The sequence below is a fragment of the Pseudorasbora parva genome, chromosome 8, assembly GCF_024679245.1.
Source record: "Pseudorasbora parva isolate DD20220531a chromosome 8, ASM2467924v1, whole genome shotgun sequence".
Classification (NCBI taxonomy): domain Eukaryota; kingdom Metazoa; phylum Chordata; class Actinopteri; order Cypriniformes; family Gobionidae; genus Pseudorasbora; species Pseudorasbora parva.
The window spans coordinates 46,172,790-46,200,380 of NC_090179.1; the positions used below are offsets into that span (position 1 = coordinate 46,172,790).

General features: G+C 41.7%; 1 pseudogene; it reads right to left on the reverse strand.

Moving 5' to 3' along the window:
• The window catches only part of LOC137084896 (NACHT, LRR and PYD domains-containing protein 3-like), an 88,062-nt pseudogene extending 66,088 nt beyond the window's left edge, over positions 1–21,974 (reverse strand).
• Positions 21,975–27,591: the final 5,617 nt, after the last annotated feature.

A 27,591-nucleotide genomic window follows, 5' to 3' on the forward strand; every position in this document is an offset into this window, starting at 1 on the left:
GTACACGTGAACTGCGCTATTCAAATAAACTTGACGCGCCTCAAGTCTAATAACAAGCACAAACATAAAATGTAATAAAATAAAATTTGTCAAAAGGTATTCGTCCTACAGTCTTTACCATAGATGTGAATGGGTATAATATACTTAATTATACGCAAACGAAAGGAAGAAGCGTTAATAATTTCCTGTGAAAATGAGTGCGACGCGAGTGAAGATTTGAGAAAAGAAACCAGATGTCCATCAAATCGGGTGACCAGATCGCAAAACAGAATTAAAAAGCTGGCAGATCTTAAATTGGGCTCAGCCCACCTCTCTCATCCAGGGCTGCAATGTTACATCTGCAAATTTATTTCCTTTTTAAACAAAGTTTTGTGCTTTACTCCTGTGGTAATATTCACGTAAAACAGCATTCACATACCAAACACTGGGTTAATGACGAAAATAGAGCTTTAAGTAGTAAATAGTTTTTATGTAAAGAGATAAATTAAAATAAAAAGTGCACAACTCTTCTTAAGTGGAAAGAAGCTACTTTTTTCCCCCATCACGTGGAACCTAGTGCGGGTGAGTCCTTATTTGGGTTACTAAAATAATGAAATTATAGTTTTTAAGTAGAAAATAGTATTTATGTAAAGAGATATAATTTACTATAGCTACTCTGTATTTTATCTTTTTATAAAAATAAAAACAAACGACGATATCATCGTCCATCCCGATGTTTTACTGTAAACATCGTCAACTGCCAGTTTAGGGGACATCTCCCAACCCTATTTGCTAACAGTCTGTTCCTTTTTTAAAAGAGTACAATATCCGTCAACATTATGAATCTGGATCATTGTGTATTTCACATAGAACCGTATTTTACATTGAACACTTGGGGATTGTTGCCCATTTAATTGGTCATTAAAATGCAACAATTTACAAATAAAACTGCATTTGTTAATCAGATTAAATTTGTTTTATATTTATTTTAAACATTATGAAATGAATAAACCCATAGCAACTTTAATGTAGGCCTAATACAGTTTGATTTATGATTTTATTTTAAATTACTTTCGGCCCATGTCTCTCAATCAAGTTTGATTTTTGGCCCTTCATAGGAAAAAGTTTGGGCACCCCTGATCTAGAGGAAGAGAGGAGAGGCAAACAATCCATGTTGCTTGAGGTCCAGTTTAAAGTTTCCACAGTCAGTGATGGCAAAAAAAACTGCACAACGAGAAGAGGTGACCAGACCCTGAGGAAGTTTGTGGAGAAGGACCGATTCCAGACCTTGGGGGACCTGCGGAAGCAGTGGACTGAGTCTGGAGTAGAAACATTCAGAGCCATCGTGCACAGGCATGTGCAGGAAATGGGCTACAGGTGCCGCATTCCCCAGGTCAAGACACTTTTGTGCTACAGAGAAGCAGTACTGGACTGTTGCTCAGTGGTCCAAAGTACTTTTTTCAGATGAAAGCAAATTTTGCATGTCATTCGGAAATCAAGGTGCCAGAGTCTGGAGGAAGACTGGGGAGAAGGAAATGCCAAAATGCCTGAAGTCCAGTGTCAAGTCCCCACAGTCAGTGATGGTCTGGGGTGCCACGTCAGCTGCTGGTGTTGGTCCACTGTGTTTTATCAAGGGCAGGGTCGATGCAGCTCGCTATCAGGAGATTTTGGAGCACTTCATGCTTCCATCTGCTGAAAAGCTTTATGGAGATGAAGATTTGGTTTTTCAGCACGACCTGGCACCTGCTCACAGTGCCAAAACCACTGGTAAATGGTTTACTGACCATGGTATTACTGTGCTTAATTGGCCTACCAACTCTCCTGACCTGAACCCCATAGAGAATCTCTGGGATATTGTGAAGAGAAAGTTGAGAGATGCAAGACCCAACACTCTGGATGAGCTTAAGGCCGCTATCGAAGCATCCTGGGCCTCTATAACACCTCAGCAGTGCCACAGGCTGATCGCCTCCATGCCACGCCGCACTGAAGCAGTCATTTCTGCCAAAGGATTCCCCACCAAGTATTGAGTGCATAACTGAACATAATTATTTGAAGGGTGACTTTTTTTGTATTAAAAACACTTTTATTGGTCGGATAAAATATGCTAATTTTTTGAGATAGGAACTTTGGGTTTTCATGAGCTGTATGCCAAAATCATCAGTATTAAAACAATAATACACCTGAAATATTTCATTTGGTGTGCAATGAATCTAAAATATATGAAAGTTTAATTTTTATCATTACATTATGGAAAATAATGACCTTTATCACAATACGCTCATTTTTTTGAGAAAGACCTGTATACCAGGGTGTTTTAGAGCATTTCCTGTTTCCTGCTGCTGACCAACTTTATGGAGATGCAGATTTAATTTTTCAACAAGACTTGGCACTTGCACACAGCCAATTCACCTGACCTTAACCCTATAAAAACGCTATGTGAAGAGGAAGATGCGATATGCCAGACCCAAAAATTCAGAAGAGCTAAAGGCCACTACCAGAGCAACCTGGGGTCTCATAACACATGTGGCCTGTTGCACAAAGCTGGTTTCAGTTGTTACCCAGGTAAGTTTGAGATTAGTTTGAGCAAACTCAAGTTTTTTGGGCTCAAGAAGGTGGATTGTTTTTTATCAGTGTTCATTACCATGGTAGCTTACACTACACGGCTAACCTGGAAAACCAGGTTTTATTCTGGGTTAGAGATCGGAAACCCAAACTAGATCAGCTGCAAATAAAGATGCAATAAAGCCACACCACCTCTATCTCTTGTTCCAAATTAAAGCAGTTTATAATGAGAGAACTTTAGAAATAAAATTGTGCATCTTTTGGTGCTTATTATTTATTAAATGTATATTATATGAATTATAATCACTTTGAATTCATATATGTTCATATAAATATTATATTAATTGACAAGTAGCCAAATAGTAATATAAATATAATACATACATTCATAATTCTTTTAAATAACTTTTATTCATTTGAGCTCTTTGGGAACATATAATTATTAGGCATATATTTTGATTCACATCATGCATTGATATAGTAAGATATTCTTTCAGCTGCCTTCTCAAACTCTTGCTGCAGCAGCAGTGTTTATTCCTGCCTTGTAACACATTTTATTTCATGCTAATTTTCAAAACAATCTCTTAATCTTCATAAGAGAAGTGAATCTAACGGACACAAATTGGCTGTTTGCCGCATGTGTCACACTTTAAGGTGCACGTGCTACAGATTTAATCGCTAACTCTGGATTTAACCTGAGTTGACAGAGAATGTTTATTCCCAACCTTTGAGAAACGGTTGAACATAATCTAAACCAGCTTGGATTTATCAGGATTTGTCAACTCTAAACTTACTATGAAACTCAGTTTGTTCAGCGAGCTTCATGCAACAGGCCTCTGAGCAGAGCCACAGACTGATCCACAACATGCCACACCACATCGCTGCAGTAATTCAGGCAAAAGGAGCCCCAACTAAGTATTGAGTGCTGTACATGCTCATACTTTTCATGTTCATACTTTTCAGTTGGCCAAGATTTCTAAACAAAAAAAAATTCTTTGTATTGGTCTTAAGTAATATTCAAATTTTCTGAGATACTAAATTTGGGATTTTACTTTGATGTCAGTTATAATCATCAAAAATAAAATAAACATTTGAAATATATCACTCTCTGTGTAATAAATTAACTTAATATACAAGTTTCACTTTTTGAATGGAATTACAGTATAATATTTTTTGATGATATTCTAATTTTATGACCAGCATCTGTATATAACATTATTTAACATGGAAGAATGCTGCAGTTTATAGTTTCATTTCGCTATGTATTTATTTAATTGAAATTGATGTAGAGAGAGCACTCATTCTCATAACATTTCAAATGAGAGACAAAAACGACGTGCAGTAGGCTTCAGTTGACGAAAAACAACAGAAAATGCGATCAAAGCATGATTAAATAATGCATTTTCTCATTTCGCCAGTTTAATTTTATTATTGTGAAAATTTAAAGTAGTGTTTAACTAAATTTTAAAGTAAAGCCCAATGCGAACAATATTTTCATAGTATCTTTCATTTGAAATAACTGAGAAACTGCAAAATATGTGAATTATCTACTTGTTTGTTCACTTATGTTAACGGTCCCATATCGATCTCAAATTAGAACATGTAAACGATAAATTGTGTCTGCACCAGAGCAATAACATTCTTTGTTTCTACTCTATGCTATGTATCACTGCAGCTCAAACTTTATAAGAATGTATAAATATTTAATGGTTTGGAATGACGTGAGATTAGGTAAATGACTACATTTTTGGGTGAATAAACATTTAACAGTACTTCAAATATTAGTAGTGCAACACATGCTGATTCAGATTGTATAAGTGGCATTTTACATTTATTTTGTTGAGCTAGTTTCATTAAATTTTGAACATTTTCCTAAAGTTTCTGCTTATATTTTTGTGCCGATGTATTGTTGGAATCACAGCACTCACTGGAGACAAGACAACAAGCACAGAGGCAAAACAAGTAGAAAGGATTCAGAGAAGAGGAACAAGTCAACCCTCATGTGTTTTCTCATCTCAGAAGGTTAATGAATTTTGACTGTGTATATATTAGGTTGTCTTTTGATTAAATATTCTTAGCTTCCTTTCAGTTGGTCACGTTTGATGAATATGGATTACATCTGGGAGCCCCTATCAGCTTCAAGATGTAGAGAATGGGCCAATGACTATTGGCGTGCAAGACTTTCATCTCGTGCTCCGCCCCGCAGCAGGGGTGCAAAGCGGAAGCGATCTCAACGCACTATTGTCATTCACTTGGGAGCTGAAAACAGTGTTGATGAAGAAGACTGTTCCTGCTTCAGCAGAGAGAGAGAGAGAGAGAGAGAGAGAGAGAGAGAGAATGAGAGAAGCTGCTTCTTTGAGTGCTGGGAGAGATGGCACGATCAAACTCACAGATGCAGTGATAAACTGCTGTTCTCACTACACTAGGTGCATTTAGATGGAGCACTATAATCAGTTTAAAAGTCCAATCCGAATGAAAATGCCGCATATAAACATCTCAATCGGAATAAAAATGCCCAAACCAAATGAAATTGTAATAGGTTTGAGAGGGGTGGGATAAACCTTTTCATGAACCGATCAAACTAAAAATATAACGATGTAAATGACCTGACCCGATTACTTTTCAGTGGGCGTCGTTATATGACGTGATACACAGCGCGCACCTTCACCACTGACCGCGCGCCGCGCTCACACACAGGCTATAATGTTGTTAGGAAAGTTAATTTTTCTGAGGGGTAAACTTTTTATTTTGTAAGAAGTTATGAAGATAATGTTGACATAATGACATTGACACATAAGAGTCTGTGTCATTGTGTAGCCTCTTAAGATGAGAGGAAGGCTACATCCTCTCATCTTGACAGCGTTTGTCCAAGGCACATTTTACTTCAACTGCACCTGACAGAAGAATTTATTTTTTCTGATATGATTACACGTTACAACAAATAAATAGCTTTTATAAAACCGTATAAGTCCCCCAAACTGCTTTGTGATGATTGCGGTTGAAAGTCGCAAGTGGGAAAAGAGCAAACTCTGCCCTACGCAGAAGATCTATTTCCTTGGGATGGAGCTGGATTCAGCCGACCTGACAGCACACCTCACCGAGGAGCACGTTCAGTTGGTGTTGAACTGCTTGAACCCATTCAAATGAACGACGGTGGTCCGACTGAAATATTTTCAGAGGCTCCTGGAGCATATGGCATGCGCAGCCACAGTAACGCTGCTCAGATTGCTCCATATGAGACCGCTTCAACGCTGGCTCCACGACTGAGTCCCGAGATGGGCGAGGCACAATGGGGCCCTCCGTGTCTCAGGGATGCAAAGATGCCACCAAACCTTCAGCCCGTGATCGGACCCTTCATTTCTATGGGCAGGGGTGCCTTTAGAACAAGTGTCCAGGCATGCTGTTGTCTCCATGGATGCCAACGGCTGGGGTGCCACGTAGATCACTGAAATATTGCTTTTTTTGTAGGTGCCCAAATACTTATTTTTCACCATAATTTGCAAATAAATTCTTTAAAAATCAGAAAATGTGATTTTTTTTCTCATTCTGTCTCTCATAGTTGAAGTGTACCTATGATGAAAATAACAGGCCTCTCTCTTCTTTTTAAGTGGGAGAACTTGCACAATAGGTGGCTGACTAAATACTTTTTTGCATATTTTGCATACTTATGCTAATATATATATTGTGACAAGTGTCCCGAGCGCTGGAAAAAAAGCCGCCACACCTGCGTCCACATCAGCCAGCGGCTTCATAAGCCAGCCAAACGACCAGAGAAGTGAGAGGTGAGAGATGTCTCCAGAAGACTCGGCTAACTGTTGTCTCCATTTGTTCCCCAGAAAGCAGCGTGTGACGGCCAGCCCCACCACGGAAGAAGGAGCACGGACCCATATATATATATACAGTATTGTTCAAAATAATAGCAGTACAATGTGACTAACCAGAATAATCAAGGTTTTTAGTATATTTTTTATTGCTACGTGGCAAACAAGTTACCAGTAGGTTCAGTAGATTGTCAGAAAACAAACAAGACCCAGCATTCATGATATGCACGCTCTTAAGGCTGTGCAATTGGGCAATTAGTTGAAAGGGGTGTGTTCAAAAAAATAGCAGCGTCTACCTTTGACTGTACAAACTCAAAACTATTTTGTACAAACATTTTTTTTTTCTGGGATTTAGCAATCCTGTGAATCACTAAACTAATATTTAGTTGTATGACCACAGTTTTTTAAAACTGCTTGACATCTGTGTGGCATGGAGTCAACCAACTTGTGGCACCTCTCAGCTGTTATTCCACTCCATGATTCTTTAACAACATTCCACAATTCATTCACATTTCTTGGTTTTGCTTCAGAAACAGCATTTTTGATATCACCCCACAAGTTCTCAATTGGATTAAGGTCTGGAGATTGGGCTGGCCACTCCATAACATTAATTTTGTTGGTTTGGAACCAAGACTTTGCCCGTTTACTAGTGTGTTTTGGGTCATTGTCTTGTTGAAACAACCGTTTCAAGGGCATGTCCTCTTCAGCATAGGGTAACATGACCTCTTCAAGTATTTTAACATATGCAAACTGATCCATGATCCCTGGTATGCGATAAATAGGCCCAACACCATAGTAGGAGAAACATGCCCATATCATGATGCTTGCACCTCCATGCTTCACTGTCTTCACTGTGTACTGTGGCTTGAATTCAGAGTTTGGGGGTCGTCTCACAAACTGCCTGTGGCCCTTGGACCCAAAAAGAACAATTTTACTCTCATCAGTCCACAAAATGTTCCTCCATTTCTCTTTAGGCCAGTTGATGTGTTCTTTGGCAAATTGTAACCTCTTCTGCACATGCCTTTTTTTTAACAGAGGGACTTTGCGGGGGATTCTTGAAAATAGATTAGCTTCACACAGACGTCTTCTAACTGTCACGGTACTTACAGGTAACTCCAGACTGTCTTTGATCATCCTGGAGGTGATCATTGGCTGAGCCTTTGCCATTCTGGTTATTCTTCTATCCATTTTGATGGTTGTCTTCCGTTTTCTTCCACGTCTCTCTGGTTTTGCTCTCCATTTTAAGGCATTGGAGATCATTTTAGCTGAACAGCCTATCATTTTTTGCACCTCTTTATAGGTTTTCCCCTCTCTTATCAACTTTTTAATCAAAGTACGCTGTTCTTCTGAACAATGTCTTGAACGACCCATTTTCCTCAGCTTTCAAATGCATGTTCAACAAGTGTTGGCTTCATCCTTAAATAGGGGCCACCTGATTCACACCTGTTTCTTCACAAAATTGATGACCTCAGTGATTGAATGCCACACTGCTATTTTTTTGAACACACCCCTTTCAACTAATTCAACTAATTGCCCAATTGCACAGCCTTAAGAGCGTGCATATCATGAATGCTGGGTCTCATTTGTTTTCTGAGAATCTACTGAACCTACTGGTAACTTGTTTGCCACGTAGCAATAAAAAAATATACGAAAAACCTTGATTATTCTGGTTAGTCACATTGTACTGCTATTATTTTGAACAATACTGTATATATATATATATATATTTCAATGTTATCAATGTTAGAAATTAATGTTAATGGTCTCTTAATTTTTTACAGAGCTATATATATGATCCTGAATATTCAGCTTTGCATCACAGAAATAAATGATCACTTAAAGTATAATAAATTGAAAACCAATTATTTTGACTTGTAATAATATTTCACAATATTAACTTTTTTCTGTATATTTGATCAAATAAATGCAAGCTTGATGAGCAGAAGAAACTTCTTTCAAAAACATTACAAATAGTAATGTGTCCAAACTTTTGGCCTGTAGTATATATATATTTAGTCTGTAATTTGGCCTTTATTGCTAATTTAATACGTGTACATAAAAAATTTATTGAAATGAGATATTTTAATAAATTTCACTTTCTGAAAGAATACCATGGTTACAGTTAGTGTTACCACAGTAAAACCATGATAAAACGTTTCTACTGATTTACACGTTAGTGTTGTTGATTAAGTTAGCACGGTTTCAACTGGCTTCAAACTAAATTAAATCACATAGAAATTTGCAGCTTGTACCAGAGACCTCTAAGCCGAACTAGAAAACACTCATCATTGGCTGTGTAGTGGGCATGTGATCGAGACACTCAGCAAGTAAACACATTTGTGAGCTTGTGAGCAAGGGGGTAATCTAGCACTCGGAAAGCGTTCCACCCCTAGGGGCGGCCATTGCTAACCAAGCCATCACCTGCTGTTAGCATCCCATTGACTCCCATTCATTTTTGAGTCACTTTGACAGTGAATAACTTTACATCTGAGATGTTTAAAGACTCCATTTGTCCATTGTTTATTTCTAAAGAAACACGACAATGCATAAAAGGCTCCATTACCTTGTATCTTACTCTATCGCCCCGCAGAAGCTGTTTTTGTAAAAATAGGCTAACTATTGTGTCATAACCAACGCGACTCTGTCGCACAGTTGAGAAATTACCGTATAGACCTGAGGAGACGCTCGCAGGCAATCTTTACTGTCTATGAGACAGTCGGGGGGACGTGGAGACATAAAGTCTGATAAAGTCAAGGGGGAAGAATGGGGAGAAGCCCATAGTGAGCCAAAAGCAACGGGAGAAAATATTTAAACAACTTGATTCAGATTTCACTTTCCACAACTACTAGAAGACCTACAGCTGTCAGACAGGAGGCTCACGTCACATCTACGTCCTCAAGCTCAGTCTGAGCCTGCGCAGTTCGCTCAGCCATCAGGAAGTGAGTGCTCCTATACTGACATCACTTAACGCCGTAGAAGTCAATGGGATAGCTCTGTCCATTTCTTTTACTGTCTATGCTTGTGAGTCGCGCACAAGTGGCGCTTTTGTTCTGCTTTTGCTGCGTTTCCCTGTCCTAAAATGTTGTACTGCCACCTTGTGTTGACATTGTGAAACGGCACGATTTGTAAATTATGCATGGCGAGCCACATATAATATGTTTTCAAATCCCTGGGCCGAATTTGGCCTGCGGACAGTATTTTGGACACCGCTAACACATAGCTTTTGCACAAGAACAGTGATCATCATTAATAGATTAAAACTTACAGGATCTGAACAAATTACACTGCTGTATATTAATAATAATTTCATAAAAATAAAATACTATAAGCATAACTTTATAGAGATGATATACCTGAGATCAGGCCGTTTGTCTCCACTCTTAAACTCTATTGGCTGACCCATAGAGCGGTCACTCTTCATAGACACACAGCTGGACTCTGGGTTTGAGCTCTTCTGCTGGACTGAACTGGAACAGAGAACAGATTCAGTTTAATTATTTGAATGAATGAGTTCATCCAATATCAGAACCATTAAGTATCTAAGTTAAAACTGTGAAATAAAGTCAAATAAGAAGTTTGAACTTCCCAGTAAGATCATAACCAGTGTTGGGGTAGTTACTCAAAAAAGTAATTACTTACTAGTTACTAGTTACTTCTCTAAATTGTCATGAGATTACTTTACTAGTTACTGCATTTGAAAAGTAACTTCACTACTTATTACTTTACTTTCCCGTTTCTTAAAGCTCCACTGTGTGATATTTTCCCCCATCTAGCGGTATAAAGGTATATGACCATCCAGTGAATATTAGTTTCAGTTCCTCTCAATTCCGATTTAGTTTTAACTCCTACGGTGGCCGATTTAGTCCAAGATTAACATGGCAATCCCCCTCTTCACATTCGACACGGTGCCATCGAGTGTTAAAACGCGAAAGGCGAAGCTTGAATTTACCGGTATGTCCCTCTTTGGCTACTGTACTTTCAAGATGGAGGGGCAACATGGCAACCGGCATTCGAACCCCTCACCCGTATGGATTTTCAATGGCATATTATAAACTTACGAGAATACTTTATTACTTGAAAGAAGTAAATATCAGACCTGCAAATGGGGGGGGGGGGGGGGGGCATTCACATAAGGATTTGATGCTCAACAAACATTTATGATTATTATCAGTGTTGAAAACAGTTTTGCTGCTCATGGTGCTGCTTCATTTTTGTGGAAACCACCATACCATTCAAACATTGGTGGTCAAATTAAAAAAGAGAGAAATTAATACTTTGTTGATCAGACATAGGCTACATTAAATTGATCACAAGTGATATTTTTAATATAACTATCTCGACAAATGGCTGATCCACGCCCAGTCGCGAAAGCAGTTGTGCGAACACAGGGACATGGTGCTCAGTTCCCTCAGCCAGTTGGGGCTTCAGGTCAAATGGGAAAAGAGCAAACTCTGCCCTACGCACATCTCACCGAGGAGCACGTTCAGTTGGTGTTGAACTGCTTGAACCCATTCAAATGAACGATGGTGGTCCGACTGAAATATTTTCAGAGGCTCCTGGAGCATATGGCATGCGCAGCCACAGTAACGCTGCTCAGATTGCTCCATATGAGACCGCTTCAACGCTGGCTCCATGACTGAGTCCCGAGATGGGCGAGGCACAATCGGGCCCTCTGTATCTCAGGGATGCAAAGATGCCACCAAACCTTCAGCCCGTGATCGGACCCTTCATTTCTATGGGCAGGGGTGCCTCTAGAACAAGTGTCCAGGCATGTTGTTGTCTCCATGGATGCCAACGGCTGGGGTGCCACGTAGATCACTGAAATATTGCTTTTTTTGTAGGTGCCCAAATACTTATTTTTCACCATAATTTGCAAATGAAATTCTTTAAAAATCAGAAATACCATCATTGGCTGTGTAGTGGGCATGTGATCGAGACACTCAGCAAGTAAACACATTTGTGAGCTTGTGAGTCGCGCACAAGTGGAGCTTTCGTTCTGCTTTTGCTGCGTTTCCCTGTCCTAAAATGTTGTACTGCCACCTTGTGTTGACATTGTGAAACGGCACGATTTGTAAATTATGCATGGCGAGCCACATATAATATGTTTTAAAATCCCTGGGCCGAATTTGGCCTGCGGGCAGTATTTTGGACACCGCTGACACATAGCTTTTGCACAAGAACAGTGATCATCATTAATAGATTAAAACTTACAGGATCTGAACAAATTACACTGCTGTATATTAATAATAATTTCATAAAAATAAAATACTACAAGCATAACTTTTATAGAGGTGATATACCTGAGATCAGGCCATTTGTCTCCACTCTTAAACTCTATTGGCTGACCCATAGAGCGGTCACTCTTCATAGACACACAGCTGGACTCTGGGTTTGAGCTCTTCTGCTGGACTGAACTGGAACAGAGAACAGATTCAGTTTAATTATTTGAATGAATGAGTTCATCCAATATCAGAACCATTAAGTATCTAAGTTAAAACTGTGAAATAAAGTCAAATAAAAAGTTTGAACTTCCCAGTAAGATCATAACCAGTGTTGGGGTAGTTACTCAAAAAGTAATTACTTACTAGTTACTAGTTACTTCTCTAAATTGTAATGAGATTACTTTACTAGTTACTGCATTTGAAAAGTAATGTCTTCTGTCCAGTGCCAGATCGAATCTCTGCTTAGAGTTACCTGGCTCTTGTCTGTTATTTTGAGACTGATATCTTGCCTTTGCTTCAGTAATGTTCTATTAATATTAGTATTAGTCCTAGTCTTGTTTTCCTGCCTTCTTTTTGGAGTTTGCTATTGCTCTCTGTGTTATTTTTTGAGCTCCCGTCTAGCTAGTTCAGTTTTAGTTTGTTTTCCCCTCTCCTTTTTCTTTTGCTCCCAGCTTCCCTGTCTACGCGGGCTGCCAGATCCCTACCTTGCTGATTCTCCATTTCGGATCTCCCTTGCCTGTCTGCTACCCAGGATTTCAGCCTCCACTGCCAGGTCCCTTCCTCCATTCTCCAGGTTTACCCTTTTTCTCTCTCCCCCTGCCATTGTGACATTACATCACCACTTGTTTGTCTGTGAACTCGCCTACCACATTGACTTTGGACCATACTCATCAATATCTCCATTCTCCAGTGTTGCGGTTTGGACCTGCTCAACCAATTGCCCTGATAACGTTTTCTCCTATGCCCCCTGTTGGGCAGATGTAGTACTTTCTTGTACCTGGCTGGCATCATCCCTGTTTCCCCTTCTGACCAAGGACTCACTTTTTCTCGCTGTGATTTTGATTTTGTTTACTCTTGTCCCCTAATAAACACTGTTATCCCTGCAACTGATTCCTCATCTTTTACCACCCTAACAGTTCGATCTGGCCAGCATGGAATCAGCGGGCTCTGACCAAATCCGGGCAGCGGTCGTCCAGCAGGGAGTGCTGCTGGGTCAACATGCCACACGGCTCACGGATACTTCCAGAGAAGTAGAAGCTGTGACTTCTCAAGTTGTTGAACTTACCACCCAGGTCAGGGAACTGATGCGTGACCATGACAGCATTCGCTCTGCTGCAGCTGCCTCTGCTTCGGCTCCCGCTCGTGGCCAACTGGCTCCAGAACCCAGAGTGCCAACACCACCTACATATGACGGGGATCCCAAGTCATGTCGCCCATTCCTCTCCCAGTGTGCCATCACGTTTACCCTGCAGCCCACCACCTTTGCCATCCAGCGAGGATACGTGCTAAGGTGGCATTCGTCATTACTCTTCTCACTGGGAGGGCCCGAGAGTGGGGAACTACTGTTTGGGAGGAAGAGAAACCATACTGTGCCACATTTGAGCTGTTTCGTCAGGAGATGATCAAGGTGTTTGACCGCTCACTCTCTGGGAAGGAGGCAGCCAGCCAGCTTGTGAGACTTAGGCAGGGGGAGTCGTCAGTCACTGACTTTTCTATTCAGTTCCGGACACTGGCAGCCCTCTGTGGATGGAATGAAGCGGCTTTATGGAATGTTTTCAGGGAGGGGCTCAACCCTGAGATTCAAGACGAGATTCATGACTTGCCGGCTTCGTTCGATGACTTGGTGGAGCTGGCGCTCCGTGTAGAGACACGCATCACTCTACGCCGTCAACGCATAAGGGCTCACGCTTCAGGGTATAATACGTCTCCTCTTGATTCTGAAGCTGTCGTTGTGCGTCCAGAGCCTCTCCCTGAGGTGGAGCCTATGCAGGTGGGGAGGACTCGACTGACGGTGGAGGAGAAGCAGCGACGACTTAATCAACGACTCTGCTTCTATTGTGGTAAATCTGGGCATTTTGCGGTGGCCTGTCCTTTAAAAGCCAGAGCTCGCCAGTAGACGGGGAAGTACTGGTGAGCGTCACCCCCTTTTCCGATTCCCCTGTGCTCCGTACCCAGCTACCCGCCATTATCAGGTGGGGGCCTTTCTCAAGGCCTTGTTCGGCTCTGGTGGATTCCGGGGCCGAAGGAAACTTCATTGATGCTTCCCTTGTGTCTCGGTGGGGTGTCCCTATCATCCCTCTTAAGAAGAAACTCATTGCCAGGGCTCTCAATGGCACCATCCTCACTCAAGTTACCCATGTCACTTCCCCTGTAAGTTTAGTCATCTCGGGCAACCACCGTGAGGAGATCGCGTTCTACCTCCTTGAGTCTCCCGGCACACCTATTGTGCTGGGGCACCCATGGTTGGTGAAGCACGGACCTCATGTGGGTTGGGCCGAGAATTCTGTGTTGGCGTGGAGCTCTTATTGTCACAAGTTTTGTCTTGGTGTTGCTTCGTCTGCTGACTCCTCTTCTGTTTTTCAGGTGGAGGAGACTATGGATCTGACTGGTGTCCCTGCGGAGTACCTCGACCTTCGGAGGGTCTTCAGCAAGTCCCGAGCGGCCTCACTTCCTCCCCACAGACCCTATGACTGTTCCATCGACCTTCTCCAAGGCACTTCTCCGCCTCGTGGTCGCCTTTACTCTCTCTCGGCGCCGGAGAGAGAGGCTATGGATAAGTACATCCAAGAGTCTTTGGCAGCTGGCCTCATCCGCGCTTCCTCTTCTCCTGCAGGTGCGGGGTTCTTCTTTGTGGAGAAGAAAGATGGTTCTTTGCGCCCCTGCATTGATTATCGTGGGCTTAATGACATCACCATAAAGAATCGGTACCCCCTGCCATTGATGTCTTCTGCTCCCGAACTGCTGCAGGGAGCGCAGATCTTCACTAAGCTGGACCTCCGCAATGCCTACCACTTGGTTCGGATAAGGGAAGGTGATGAGTGGAAGACCACCTTTAACACCCCTACTGGGCACTTTGAATATCGGGTTATGCCCTTCGGGCTTACCAATGCTCCGGCGGTCTTCCAGGCCCTGATTAATGATGTGCTTAGAGACTTGATCAATCGATTTGTCTTCGTGTACCTTGATGACATTTTGATTTTTTCCTCATCTTTGCAGGTACACACTCAGCATGTCCGTCAGGTGCTGCAGAGGTTACTTGAGAACCAACTTTATGTCAAGGCGGAGAAGTGCACATTCCACGCAGACTCAGTTCCGTTCCTGGGACAAATCATCTCAGCGGAAGGGGTTAAGGTAGATCCTGCTAAGGTAAGGGCCGTCTCAGAGTGGCCAGTCCCCGACTCTCACAGAGCATTGCAGCGGTTCCTGGGGTTCGCCAATTTCTATCGGCGCTTCATCAGGAACTATAGTCAGACAGCTGCCCCCTTAACTGCTCTAACCTCCACTCGAGTGTCTTTCAGGTGGTCGGAGCAGGCACAGGGAGCTTTTACGAAACTCAAATCATGTTTTACATCTGCACCTGTCTTGTCTGTTCCAGACCCTGATCTGCAGTTTATCGTGGAGGTTGATGCTTCTGAGGTCGGGGTTGCGGCGGTCCTCTCCCAGCGATCCCCTCAGGATGGGAAGGTGCACCCTTGTGCATACTTCTCGCACCGTCTGAGCCCAGCTGAACGGAATTATGATGTCGGTAACCGGGAGCTGCTGGCGGTTAGGTTGGCTTTGGGTGAGTGGCGGCACTGGCTAGAGGGGGCGGCGGAGCCCTTCTTGGTCTGGACGGATCATAAGAATCTCGAATACATCCGTTCGGCCAAGAGGTTGAACTCTCGACGGGCCAGGTGGGCCCTCTTCTTTGGTCGGTTCCGTTTTACCCTTTCCTACAGGCCTGGATCCAAGAATATTAAGCCAGATGCTCTGTCTCGTCTCTTTGCTAGCCCGGGGGATGAGGCGCTGCCTGACACCATATTACCCCGGGGTGTTGTGGTGGCGGCAGTTTCCTGGGGTGTTGAGAGGCGAGTCAGGGAGGCCTTGCGAGGGGTGGAGGTCCCGAGAGGCTGCCCTAATGGCCTGTTGTTTGTCCCGGAGCCGTTGCGTCCTTTGGTTCTTGAGTGGGGTCACTCTTCTAAGCTAGCCTGCCATCCAGGGGTGCGGAGAACGCTGGCCTCCGCCCGTCAGCGATTTTGGTGGCCATCGCTATCCCAAGATGACAGACAGTTCGTGGCAGCTTGCTCGGTTTGCGCCCAGAACAAGACTTCTAACAAGCCTCCCATTGGTTTGCTGCGGCCTCTGCCCATCCATCAGTGTCTTTCAGGTGGTCGGAGCAGGCACAGGGAGCTTTTACGAAACTCAAATCATGTTTTACATCTGCACCTGTCTTGTCTGTTCCAGACCCTGATCTGCAGTTTATCGTGGAGGTTGATGCTTCTGAGGTCGGGGTTGGGGCGGTCCTCTCCCAGCGATCCCCTCAGGATGGGAAGGTGCACCCTTGTGCATACTTCTCGCACCGTCTGAGCCCAGCTGAACGGAATTATGATGTCGGTAACCGGGAGCTGCTGGCGGTTAGGTTGGCTTTGGGTGAGTGGCGGCACTGGCTAGAGGGGGCGGCGGAGCCCTTCTTGGTCTGGAAGGATCATAAGAATCTCGAATACATCCGTTCGGCCAAGAGGTTGAACTCTCGACAGGCCAGGTGGGCCCTCTTCTTTGGTCGGTTCCGTTTTACCCTTTCCTACAGGCCTGGATCCAAGAATATTAAGCCAGATGCTCTGTCTCGTCTCTTTGCTAGCCCGGGGGATGAGGCGCTGCCTGACACCATATTACCCCGGGGTGTTGTGGTGGCGGCAGTTTCCTGGGGTGTTGAGAGGCGAGTCAGGGAGGCCTTGCGAGGGGTGGAGGTCCCGAGAGGCTGCCCTAATGGCCTGTTGTTTGTTCCGGAGCCGTTGCGTCCTTTGGTTCTTGAGTGGGGTCACTCTTCTAAGCTAGCCTGCCATCCAGGGGTGTGGAGAACGCTGGCCTCCGCCCGTCAGCGATTTTGGTGGCCATCGCTATCCCAAGATGTCAGACAGTTCGTGGCAGCTTGCTCGGTTTGCGCCCAGAACAAGACTTCTAACAAGCCTCCCATTGGTTTGCTGCGGCCTCTGCCCATCCCCACCCGCCCCTGGTCCCATATTGCCCTGGACTTTGTCACTGGCCTCCCCTCCTCCAATGGCAATACTGTAATTTTGACAGTGGTTGACCGTTTTTCCAAGGCGGCTCATTTTATTCCCCTTTCTAAATTACCCTCTGCTAAGGAAACTGCTCTGGTGGTAGTCGATCACATCTTCAGGATTCATGGTCTTCCCAAAGATGTGGTCTCTGACAGGGGGCCCCAGTTTGTTTCCCATTTTTGGAAGGAGTTCTGTCGTCAAATCGGTGCATCTGCGAGTCTGACTTCAGGATTTCATCCGCAGACCAATGGGCAGTCCGAGCGAGCTAACCAAGATTTGGAGCGGATGCTCTGCTGTCTGGCATCCCACAATCCTGCCTCCTGGAGCCAGCAGCTTACCTGGGCAGAGTACGCCCACAATACACTCCCCGTGGCAGCCACTGGTATGTCCCCTTTCCAAAGTTCTGTTGGTTATCAACCTCCTCTTTTTGCTTCACAGGAACCTGATGCCGCTGTCCCCTCCGCCCAGGCCTTTGTCCAACGATGCAGGCGCACTTGGGAAAGAGCCAGGAAGGCGCTCATCCGGGCGGGGAGATGTGCCAAGGTGGCAGCAGATCGCCGTCGGACTCCTGCACCCAAGTATGTCTGTGGGCAGAGGGTGTGGCTTTCCACTAAGGACCTGCCCCTTAAGGTGCCGGCACGCAAGCTGGCACCCAGGTTCTTAGGGCCATACCGCATTACCAAAGTATTAAGTCCGGCGGCAGTGCGGCTCAGGCTCCCACCTGTTTTTGCTCGTGTCCACCCTGTGTTTCACGTGTCTCGAGTCAAACCTGTCGTGTCTTCCCCTTTGAACCCTGGTTTGTCTGGTCCTTGCCCCCCTCCCCCCCGTCTGGTTGACGGTTCTCCTGTGTTTACTGTTAGAAGGCTGCTGGATGCTAGGAAACGTGGTAGAGGATACCAGTACTTGGTGGACTGGGAGGGGTACGGTCCGGAGGAGAGATGCTGGGTGCTGTCTCGGGACATCTTGGACCACTCCTTGATCGAGGACTTCCAACGTCGGCAGGCCTCTTCCATATCTGGAGCGTCCGGGGTCGCTCCTGGAGTGGGGGGTACTGTCAGGGTGCCAGTCTGATCAGCTTTGAACTTGTTTGTTGTCTATTGTTACTCCGCCCCTCTTGTCACCTGGTTATCTCATTAGGGCTCACACCTGTTTTAGTTCGTTTGTCACCCTTTATATTCTCCTCTTGTCTTCTGTCCAGTGCCAGATCGAATCTCTGCTTAGAGTTACCTGGCTCTTGTCTGTTATTTTGAGACTGATATCTTGCCTTTGCTTCAGTAATGTTCTATTAATATTAGTATTAGTCCTAGTCTTGTTTTCCTGCCTTCTTTTTGGAGTTTGCTATTGCTCTCTGTTTTATTTTTTGAGCTCCCGTCTAGCTAGTTCAGTTTTAGTTTGTTTTCCCCTCTCCTTTTTCTTTTGCTCCCAGCTTCCCTGTCTACGCGGGCTTGATCCCTACCTTGCTGATTCTCCATTTCGGATCTCCCTTGCCTGTCTGCTACCCAGGATTTCAGCCTCCACTGCCAGGTCCCTTCCTCCATTCTCCAGGTTTACCCTTTTTCTCTCTCCCCCTGCCATTGTGACATTACATCACCACTTGTTTGTCTGTGAACTCGCCTACCACATTGACTTTGGACCATACTCATCAATATCTCCATTCTCCAGTGTTGCGGTTTGGACCTGCTCAACCAATTGCTCTGAGAACGTTTTCTCCTATGCCCCCTGTTGGGCAGATGTAGTACTTTCTTGTACCTGGCTGGCATCATCCCTGTTTCCCCTTCTGACCAAGGACTCACTTTTTCTCGCTGTGATTTTGATTTTGTTTACTCTTGTCCCCTAATAAACACTGTTATCCCTGCAACTGATTCCTTATCTTTTACCACCCTAACATTTATGATTTGCTCATGGTGCTGCTTTCATTTTTGTGGAAACCACCATACCATTCAAACATTGGTGGTCAAATTAAAAAAGAGAGAAATTAATACTTTTGTTGATCAGACATAGGCTACATTAAATTGATCACAAGTGATATTTTTAATATAACAAAAGATAATAATTTATTTAATAAATGTTGTCCATTGAACTTTCTCATCAAAGAATCCTGAAAAATAAACTGTATCATGGTTTCCACAACATTTTTAAGCAGCACAACTGTTTTCAACACAGGTAATGATCAAAAATTGTTTGATTATGAAATCCTCATCTGAGAATGATTAGTGAAGGATCATGTGACACTGAAGACTGGAGTAATGATGATGAATTCAGCTTTGATCACAGGAATAAATCACACTTTACTATATTCACATAGAAAAAGGCTGCTTTCATTTGTAATGGTATTTCACAACATTACGGTTTTAACTGTATTTTTGATTAAATAAATGCAGCTTTGGTGAGCAGAAGATAAGCTGTCAGTTCGCACTGCATTATACATATATGATATAGGCGTACTTTATTGTCAATAAATAGCCTACATTGAGATGGCTTGAAAAACACACATAAAGCATATATTGTCGCAATCGTCTGATTGTTGTCGTCACGTTTCAGCTTATAATGATCGTCATCTTTCTGCTGCAGCTCCAGTGTGACAGTAAGTAACATTTATTGTATAAATGTTTACAAAATGGCATGTAAAACCATATGAAAGAACAATATCCTTGTCTGCACAAAGAAATTTGCCTCTTGTCAAATCCACAAACAACAGGATAAAGGAGGCTATAATGGGGTCATTTTAAAATGACAACACACAAGTTTCAAAACACAGGCTTTGGGAAACATGAGAACAAAACTGTTCTCCTGAGAACAAAACCAGCTTTTTTATTAGATTCATGGCACACATAAAAAAATAAAATAAAATAAAAGTGGTCAATGAAAAATATAAAAATAAAGGTCACAATGTTTAAGAGAGAGAATGAATGTGATTCAAGGCCAAATCTTGCAGATAAAGTTGAAAACTTGCTCATTTAAGAACGTGCATTTATTGTATGGACAGAGCTAGAAAATAATGTAGAAGTGTCTAAAATGCAAAGCATGGTTCAGTTGAAACCTTGCCTTCTTTGGCTTGTTGTTGATCCAGTGAACTGAATGTACGAGGCAAGCTGACTGTTTAAATAAAAGCACTGAAATAAAAATGCACTGTTTATCTTTTAATCAGTTTAGGGCCATTCACACAGGGCGGGTTTTTGCGGTTAAAAATACGATATGCAGCTCTAGAAATGAGATTTTGTTTTATTGTTTTTAAAACTTGAGTGCCATGTTTATAAAGCCACGTCATGCACAATACTATGCAAACATATGGAAGAGATGCAAGCGCAACAGTCAAAAGGTCTGGTAATCTTTACATCAAAACAAAAGAAAGTAGCTCAATGGAATAAAAAAAAAAACATCCTGTGTGGCATTTAATTGCCCCTCTCTACGCATTTAAGTTTGCCTTCATTGCTATATTAACATGTAGGCTTCCATTCTGTTTTCTTTACAAATCATCACTGGACCTTAGAAAAGTGAAAATGTTTATTTAAAGTGAAAGTTATGTGAATATCGCCACTGGCCGAACTGTCCGCGCCTCCCTCTCTCCCCGCACCAGGAGCTACGTCACTCACATCGATCTCTATGGCAACGATGCCAGGGCAAGCACACGCAGCGCATGCACAGAGCGCTTAAAGGAAGACTCTGGTGATAAATGCCCCTAGGTGTAATTAACAGATGGTCAGCGAGTAGATCGTTCTCTGGGATGAGTTTTCATGAAAATCGAATGTAAAGAGTTTTATCTCTTAACACAGATTAGCTTATAATGCTTGTCTATGTGGCATAGAATAAGTGAAATTAAATCGCTAGTTAATACCACTAACAAGGCTAGAAATAGCCTCACACTAACACGGCAGCATAATGAGGGTCCCTACATGCAAACCGAAGCATTGAGAACTTTGTAAGAGTACAAACAGTTTAATAAGAAGATACTTTAAAAAGACAGTGCATTACGCGTTTACAGACAGCAGCCATCTTGGAAAACAGTCTCGACGAGTCGATCCATGAACACTGAAGTGATTTTTGATTTATGTATTAAATTATTATTATAGGCTTTTACTATTCAATTTATATTAAAATTAATTTGCTCCACAATAACTTAATAGTGCATGCATAACTGATGCGCTGGAAGGATAATAAAAGATTAGATCAAAGATTACTAAATATTTAAAAAATATTTAAAACATAAAACATTTTATTATACAATGAATTTCAGGCCTATAATTAAAATTATTAGCAGTGCATAATAAGTCTGAACACTGCAATAATCATTACTGAACATTAAGAGCAGCTTTATTTAAAAACAACTTGTTTGACCAAATATGTCTTCTCATTTTTTCACTACATAGCGGGGCACAAGAGAGAAAATTAGAAAATCAATTAAGACTGTTATATACTCTTATCAGCATATGTTAAAGTATATTCGGCAGAGAGAGAGAGAGAGAGAGAGAGAGAGAGAGAGAGAGAGAGAGAGAGAGAGAGAGAGAGAGAGAGAGAGAGAGAGAGAGAGAGAGAGAGAGAGAGAGAGAGAGAGAGAGAGAGAGAGAGAGAGAGAGAGAGAGAGAGAGAGAGAGAGAGAGAGAGAGAGAGAGAGAGAGAGAGAGAGAGAGAGAGAGAGAGAGAGAGAGAGAGAGAGAGAGAGAGAGAGAGAGAGAGAGAGAGAGAGAGAGAGAGAGAGAGAGAGAGAGAGAGAGAGATTTTTGATTTTAGAAAAAAACTTTATTTAACACAACAGTTTCATTGGATCAACTATTCAACCAACTTCAAATTAATAACATGTCAAAGATGAGTTCTCCTTCAATTACAGTACAGATGATATTCTTATAACACCACTGGAGTTCAAAAGACTCCATATCATTCATTTCTTTATAATATCTGTATTCAACACCAACCCTAGCTTTTAAAAAAGCTTTAAAGAGAAGTACAACATCCTGACCATGTCTATTCTCCATTCTATTTCTCCTTGTGATGTAGATTGCAAGCTTAGCTTGTCCAACAATAAAATTGATTAGCTGCCATTTTATTCTCTGTTTTTGACCATATCTCAAACCCAAAATAAACACATTACATGTAAAATTTTCCTGAAATCTTAAAAACATATCCTTCAATACCACAAAAAGTATTTCCAATCTAATGCATTCTGTAAAACAATGAAACACCGTTTCTCTGACTCCGCAAAAAGCACATTTATCATCAACATCCGCATGTATAACAGACACAAAGGCATTAATAGCTATAGCTCCATGCAATATACGCCACTGCAGATCCCCACTTTGCTTATTCAATGGTGGTTTGTACATCACCCTCCAAACTGGTTTATCATCTTCTTGTAACCCAAACTTTTCTCGCCACACAGTATCTTTCTTCTCATTTAATGCCACTTTGTTTAACATTTTAACAAAGCATCTATACAACAATTTTCCTGTAACCAAACCCAATTCCAAGTCCTGCAACCCCTTTAAATCCAGCAGAACCCCGGACATTCCCTTCAAATCTGGTGAAATAACAATTCTCGGGAAAGGATCTCTCATAATTGGAACCAGGCTTCCATTACCATAATTTTGCAACATTATGAATTCTTCCTCTGTTAATCTTCCCTTCCATGTTTTTAAAATTGCCTCAATTTGACGGGAAGACCTCTGGCCTAATGCTGTGACCAAAGCAGAAGCATCACTTAAATCAGGTCCTACAACATCAATTAAATCTTTTAATTTTACCATTCTAGAGCCACATAGCCTTTGTGTAAGACCTGGAAAACACTCATTTGATAAATCAAACCGAGCTCCTTTGACCAACGGCTCCTCTAACAACCAGAATAGAGAGTCTGTCTTTCCAATCCTGGTGAAATTAAAAAGTCCCCATAGTTTAAAAAGTCCACGGTAGAACGAAGGTAAGTCCTTTAGGTTCAGCTGTTTATGATCCATAAGCATCAGAGTTCTATCAAGTCCCAGCCCATCAGTGGTCCGTAGGATAGTCTGGGCAGTTTTCCTCCATACCAGATCCTCAGGGCCAGTTAATAGTCTCTGGAGGAATTGCAATCGAAAAGTTGCCAGCCTACTTGGAAGGTGCACCAATCCTTGGCCGCCTTCTTCCACAGGCAGAAAAAGTACACTTTGAGGCACCCAATGCATCCGATCCCAAAAAAAGTTAACAAACATTGCTTGTAACCTGGAAAGCAAGCCAGGAGGAGGGTCCACACATGACAATCTGTGCCACAAGGATGAGGCAGTCAAATTGTTAATTACTAAAACCCTTCCTCTAAAGGATAGTTGTGGATGTATCCACTTCCATTTCTTTAATCTACCCTCGATTTTTTCAACCACCCCAATCCAATTTTTTCCTTGTGTAACAGTATCACCGATAAAGACTCCCAGGTATTTAATCCCTCCTTTTTTCCAAATTAACCCACCAGGTAGTAATGGTGGACCTTTCTCCATCTCCCAACAACCAATGCATCGCTTTTACTCCAGTTTATTTTGGTAGAAGATATGCTTCCAAACTCCTCAATAATTTTCACCAAAGTATTTATGTCATTCTGTCCATTGACCATAATCATTACATCATCAGCATAAGCTGAAATCTGATGATGCAAGTTGTTATGAGGTGACACTAAACCTTCTATTTTAGAACGTAACTTGTTTAACAATGGTTCAATTGCTAAAGAGTACAGCATTCCAGAAAGTGCACATCCCTGCCTAATGCCTCTATTAACTTTAAAAGGGGCGCTCAAACCACCATTGATTTTTAGCATACTTTCAATATCTCTATACAGCACTTTAATTACTCCAATAAAACCTGGGCCAAAACCAAAAGCACTGAGAGTTTTCCAAAGGTACTGGTGCTCGACTCGATCGAATGCTTTCTCTTGGTCAATGGAAATCAGTCCTACATTGATGCCCAAAAGGCCAGCAACCTCTATTATATCCCGAACAAGAGAAATATTATCTAAAATAGACCTACTAGGCACACAATACGTTTGGTCAGGGTGTATAACCTGCCCCATAACCTCTCCCAATCTGTTAGCCAGAGTCTTAGAAAAGACTTTCAAATCAGAACACAATAAGCTCACTGGTCTCCAATTCTTAATGTCTTGCAAATCGCCTTTCTTTGGTAGGAGAGTAATCACAGCTCTCCTACAACTCAGAGGTAGAGAACCCTCAGCTATTCTCTTATTGAGAACACCCAAGAAATCCTCACCCATCACCTCCCAAAAGGCTCTGTAAAACTCAACTGGAAGACCATCAATGCCAGGCGCTTTACCGCCCTCCATGCTCTGCATTGCGCTCCAAAGCTCTTTCTCACACAACGGCCTTTCAAGCACTGCCTTTGACTTCTCCTGAAGCGTTGGTAGGCCAGCATAAAAACTAGCCGACATTTCTTCATCTTCCTCATATTCACTCCTATACAGTTCCTTATAGAACCTCACAGCCCGCTGTCTTATTCCAGACGGCGCTGTCAGCTCTTGCCCATTTTCTGAGCGTAGGGAGTGAATGTATCGACTCTGGCCATTTTTTCTTTCTAAATTAAAAAAGAATTTAGACGGGGCATCCATTTGCGTAAGGTTTTGATAACGTGACCTGACCAAAGCTCCCTTTGCCTTCGTGCCTAGCAGGTCCGCAATACATAGCTTTCGGGACTTCAGGGCATCAATACCACTCTGCTCCCCAGTGACCTCTATTAATGATTGTAACTCCACAATTTCAGCTTCAAGTTTTTTCATTTTTTGTGCTATATTTTTTGAGACACTGCAAGTATACTGTTGACATAGCAATCTAATTTCAACTTTCCCATAATCCCACCACTGGCGCAAGTTTGCAAAAAAGTCTTTTTTTAACTTGAATTCTTTCCAAAAAAAGACAAAAACCTCTTTGAATTTTAAATCACTCAAAAGAGTAACATTAAAATGCCAGTAGGCACTCTTTGACTTAATATTTGCTATAAAAAGTTTACATAAAACAATTGCATGATCAGAAAAACCAGATGGACTAATTACACAACTTTTCACAACATTAAAATGATGTTTAAAACAGTATAATCTATCTAATCTGGCCAAAGAGATTAAATTCTCTCGAGTATGTGTCCACGTATACTGTTTAACATTTTTATTCAAACGCCTCCATAAATCACACAATTTATAAGTCTCAATCATTGTTCGTAGAGCACGGCCTGAGGCTTCATGAGGTTCGGCATGATTTCGATCTAAGAGATAATTTTCTGTACAGTTGAAATCACCGCCTAAAAACAAATAATCATTCAAATTACAGTTCTGCAGAACTCCATTAAGAATATTAAAAAAGCAAACTCTCTCCGCGCCATTAGTGGGAGCATACACATTGATAAAACTCAACATTGAATTTTTCAAATTGTGCCCGTATAGCAATAAGTCTACCAGGAATTTCTTTTTTCACCTCAAAAGAGGCAGGAGTAAAATGTTTAGCAAATAAAACAGCCACCCCTCCTCTAGTAGAACTCATATGAGAGCACTGCAACACTCCTTCCCATTCTTTTCTCCAATCAATTTCATTTAAAGCATCACTGTGTGTCTCCTGAATAAACACAACATCTATTTGCTTTTGTTTTATTAATTCAAATAACAGTGCTCTTTTATACGGATCTCGTGCCCCATTCATATTAAGAGTGCCTACCTTCACTACACTCATTGAAAAAATAAATGAGAGAAGGAGTCGGATTAATACAAGCTTCAGAATGTAGGAGCAGAAAAAACTATATCGTTTCAAAACCATCCTCCGCTTGAAGTTCTGATCTCAACTTTACAACAAATTTCTTTAATCTATATATCTCTTGAACAGTAAACTGCTCTTCACCCTCACCTCGCATTAACATCCCTACAGAGTCAACGAACATTTTACGGTCTGGGAAAAATTCTGTGACCTGGACATTTTTCATGTTTTTTGTTTTTTGTAAAAAAGACCTAACTTTTCCAAAAGAATAAGCACTACGCCTATTCCTTTTTTCCAACATATCACTATCAGAGTCTTCAGCAGTACTGCATCCAACATGTGCATCGTCTTTTTCTTCTGGCAGTTGTTTTGACTTTACATCCCCTTTTTTGGTTTTGTTCCTTTTCCTCTTAACAGAGGGCATCTTAAAAAGTGCACCATCACTCACATACTCCTCACTAACCCCATCCTCACTAACTTCCATCACCAGATCAACTGTGTTGTCAGTAACATTCGGTGTCGTTCCCGCACCCGCAGAGAGAGAGAGAGAGAGAGAGAGAGACAGAGAGAGAGAGAGAGAGAGAGAGAGAGAGAGAGAGAGAGAGAGAGAGAGAGAGAGAGAGAGAGAGAGAGAGAGAGAGAGAGAGAGAGAGTAGTCAAAGGATTAAATAATATGACTGCCCCAAGGCCCAACCCGGACTGAATCAGAAATCAAATGTCTCCTCTTTGCTGATGACATTTACATTTAATCATTTAGCAGACACTTTTATCCAAAGCGACTTACAAAAGAGGCTGGAAGGAGTGCTGTAAGGAAGTCTCAGTTAATCGAACAGTACACAAAAAAAATCTTTTTTTTTTGTCCAAATAATTGGATAGTTAAGTGCTATTCTTTATTGGTCAGGTGCAGTTGGAAGAGATGTGTCTTAAGATGCTTTCTGAAAATGGCTACAGACTCGGCAGCACGAATTGAGATCGGCAGGTCATTCCACCAGGTGGGAACGGTCCAGGAAAATGTCCGTGAGAGAGACTAGCACTTAACTATCCAATTACATTTTCTGTTTATTTCTTTGTTTATTTAAAAAAACAATTTGTGTACTGTTCGCTTAACTGAGATTTCTTAAAGCTCTTACAGGCTGTTGCCCTTGTCTGTTTCGTTGCTTCTATTGCTCTCCCCTTTTGGAAGCCGTTTGGATAAAAGCGTCTGCTAAATGATTAAATGTAAATGTAAAATAAATGGCGACTTCTTAATTTCACAATAAGCATGCAATTAATCGCACCACACATGATTAATCGCAATTTTAAAAAATTGACAGCACTAATATAAACACAGTAATCTTTCATCAAAAACATTTTGAGGAAACTTTATGATTGTTTTTTTTTTTGTTTAGGAAACTTTATGATTTTTCTGTGTGTGTATGTGTGTGTGTGTGTGTGTCTGTGTGTGTGTGTGTGTGTGTGTGTGTGTGTGTGTGTGTGTGTGTGTGTGTGTGTGTGTGTGTGTGTGTGTGTGTGTGTGTGTGTGTGTGTGTGTGTGTGTGTGTGTGTCTGAAATGAGAATGAATTCCAATTAAATTCTTGAATTTGAATTGATGTGAAAAACAGGATATAAAATTACAATTTGGATTTGAATTAAAGGAAGCAGGATTTAAGTTCAAGAAAAGTTCAAAGAAATACAGACTCAAAGATTAAACATTTGAGGAGCTATTGAGAATTAGATGCTAGATCAGAGTTGCTCAGTGAGTTTTGCATTGGAATTAATGCATTTACTGCATTTACAACAACTTCGTGTTATTTGATTACTTTGAAATGGAAATAACATTAACCACATTGAGAAGGTAATTTATTTAAATTGATCATTATCTATATGTTATTACAAAATGTATGCAGGGTTGAAGAGTGGCACTGTAAAAATGAATCACAGGTCTAGTAATTTTCACAAAAAAGTTGATAATTAAAAATAATGTGTATATTTTTATATATTATTTACAAGAAAATTGGGGTTCAGTGTTGTATAGAAATAAAACCAAGATATTCACTTTCCTACTTTTTT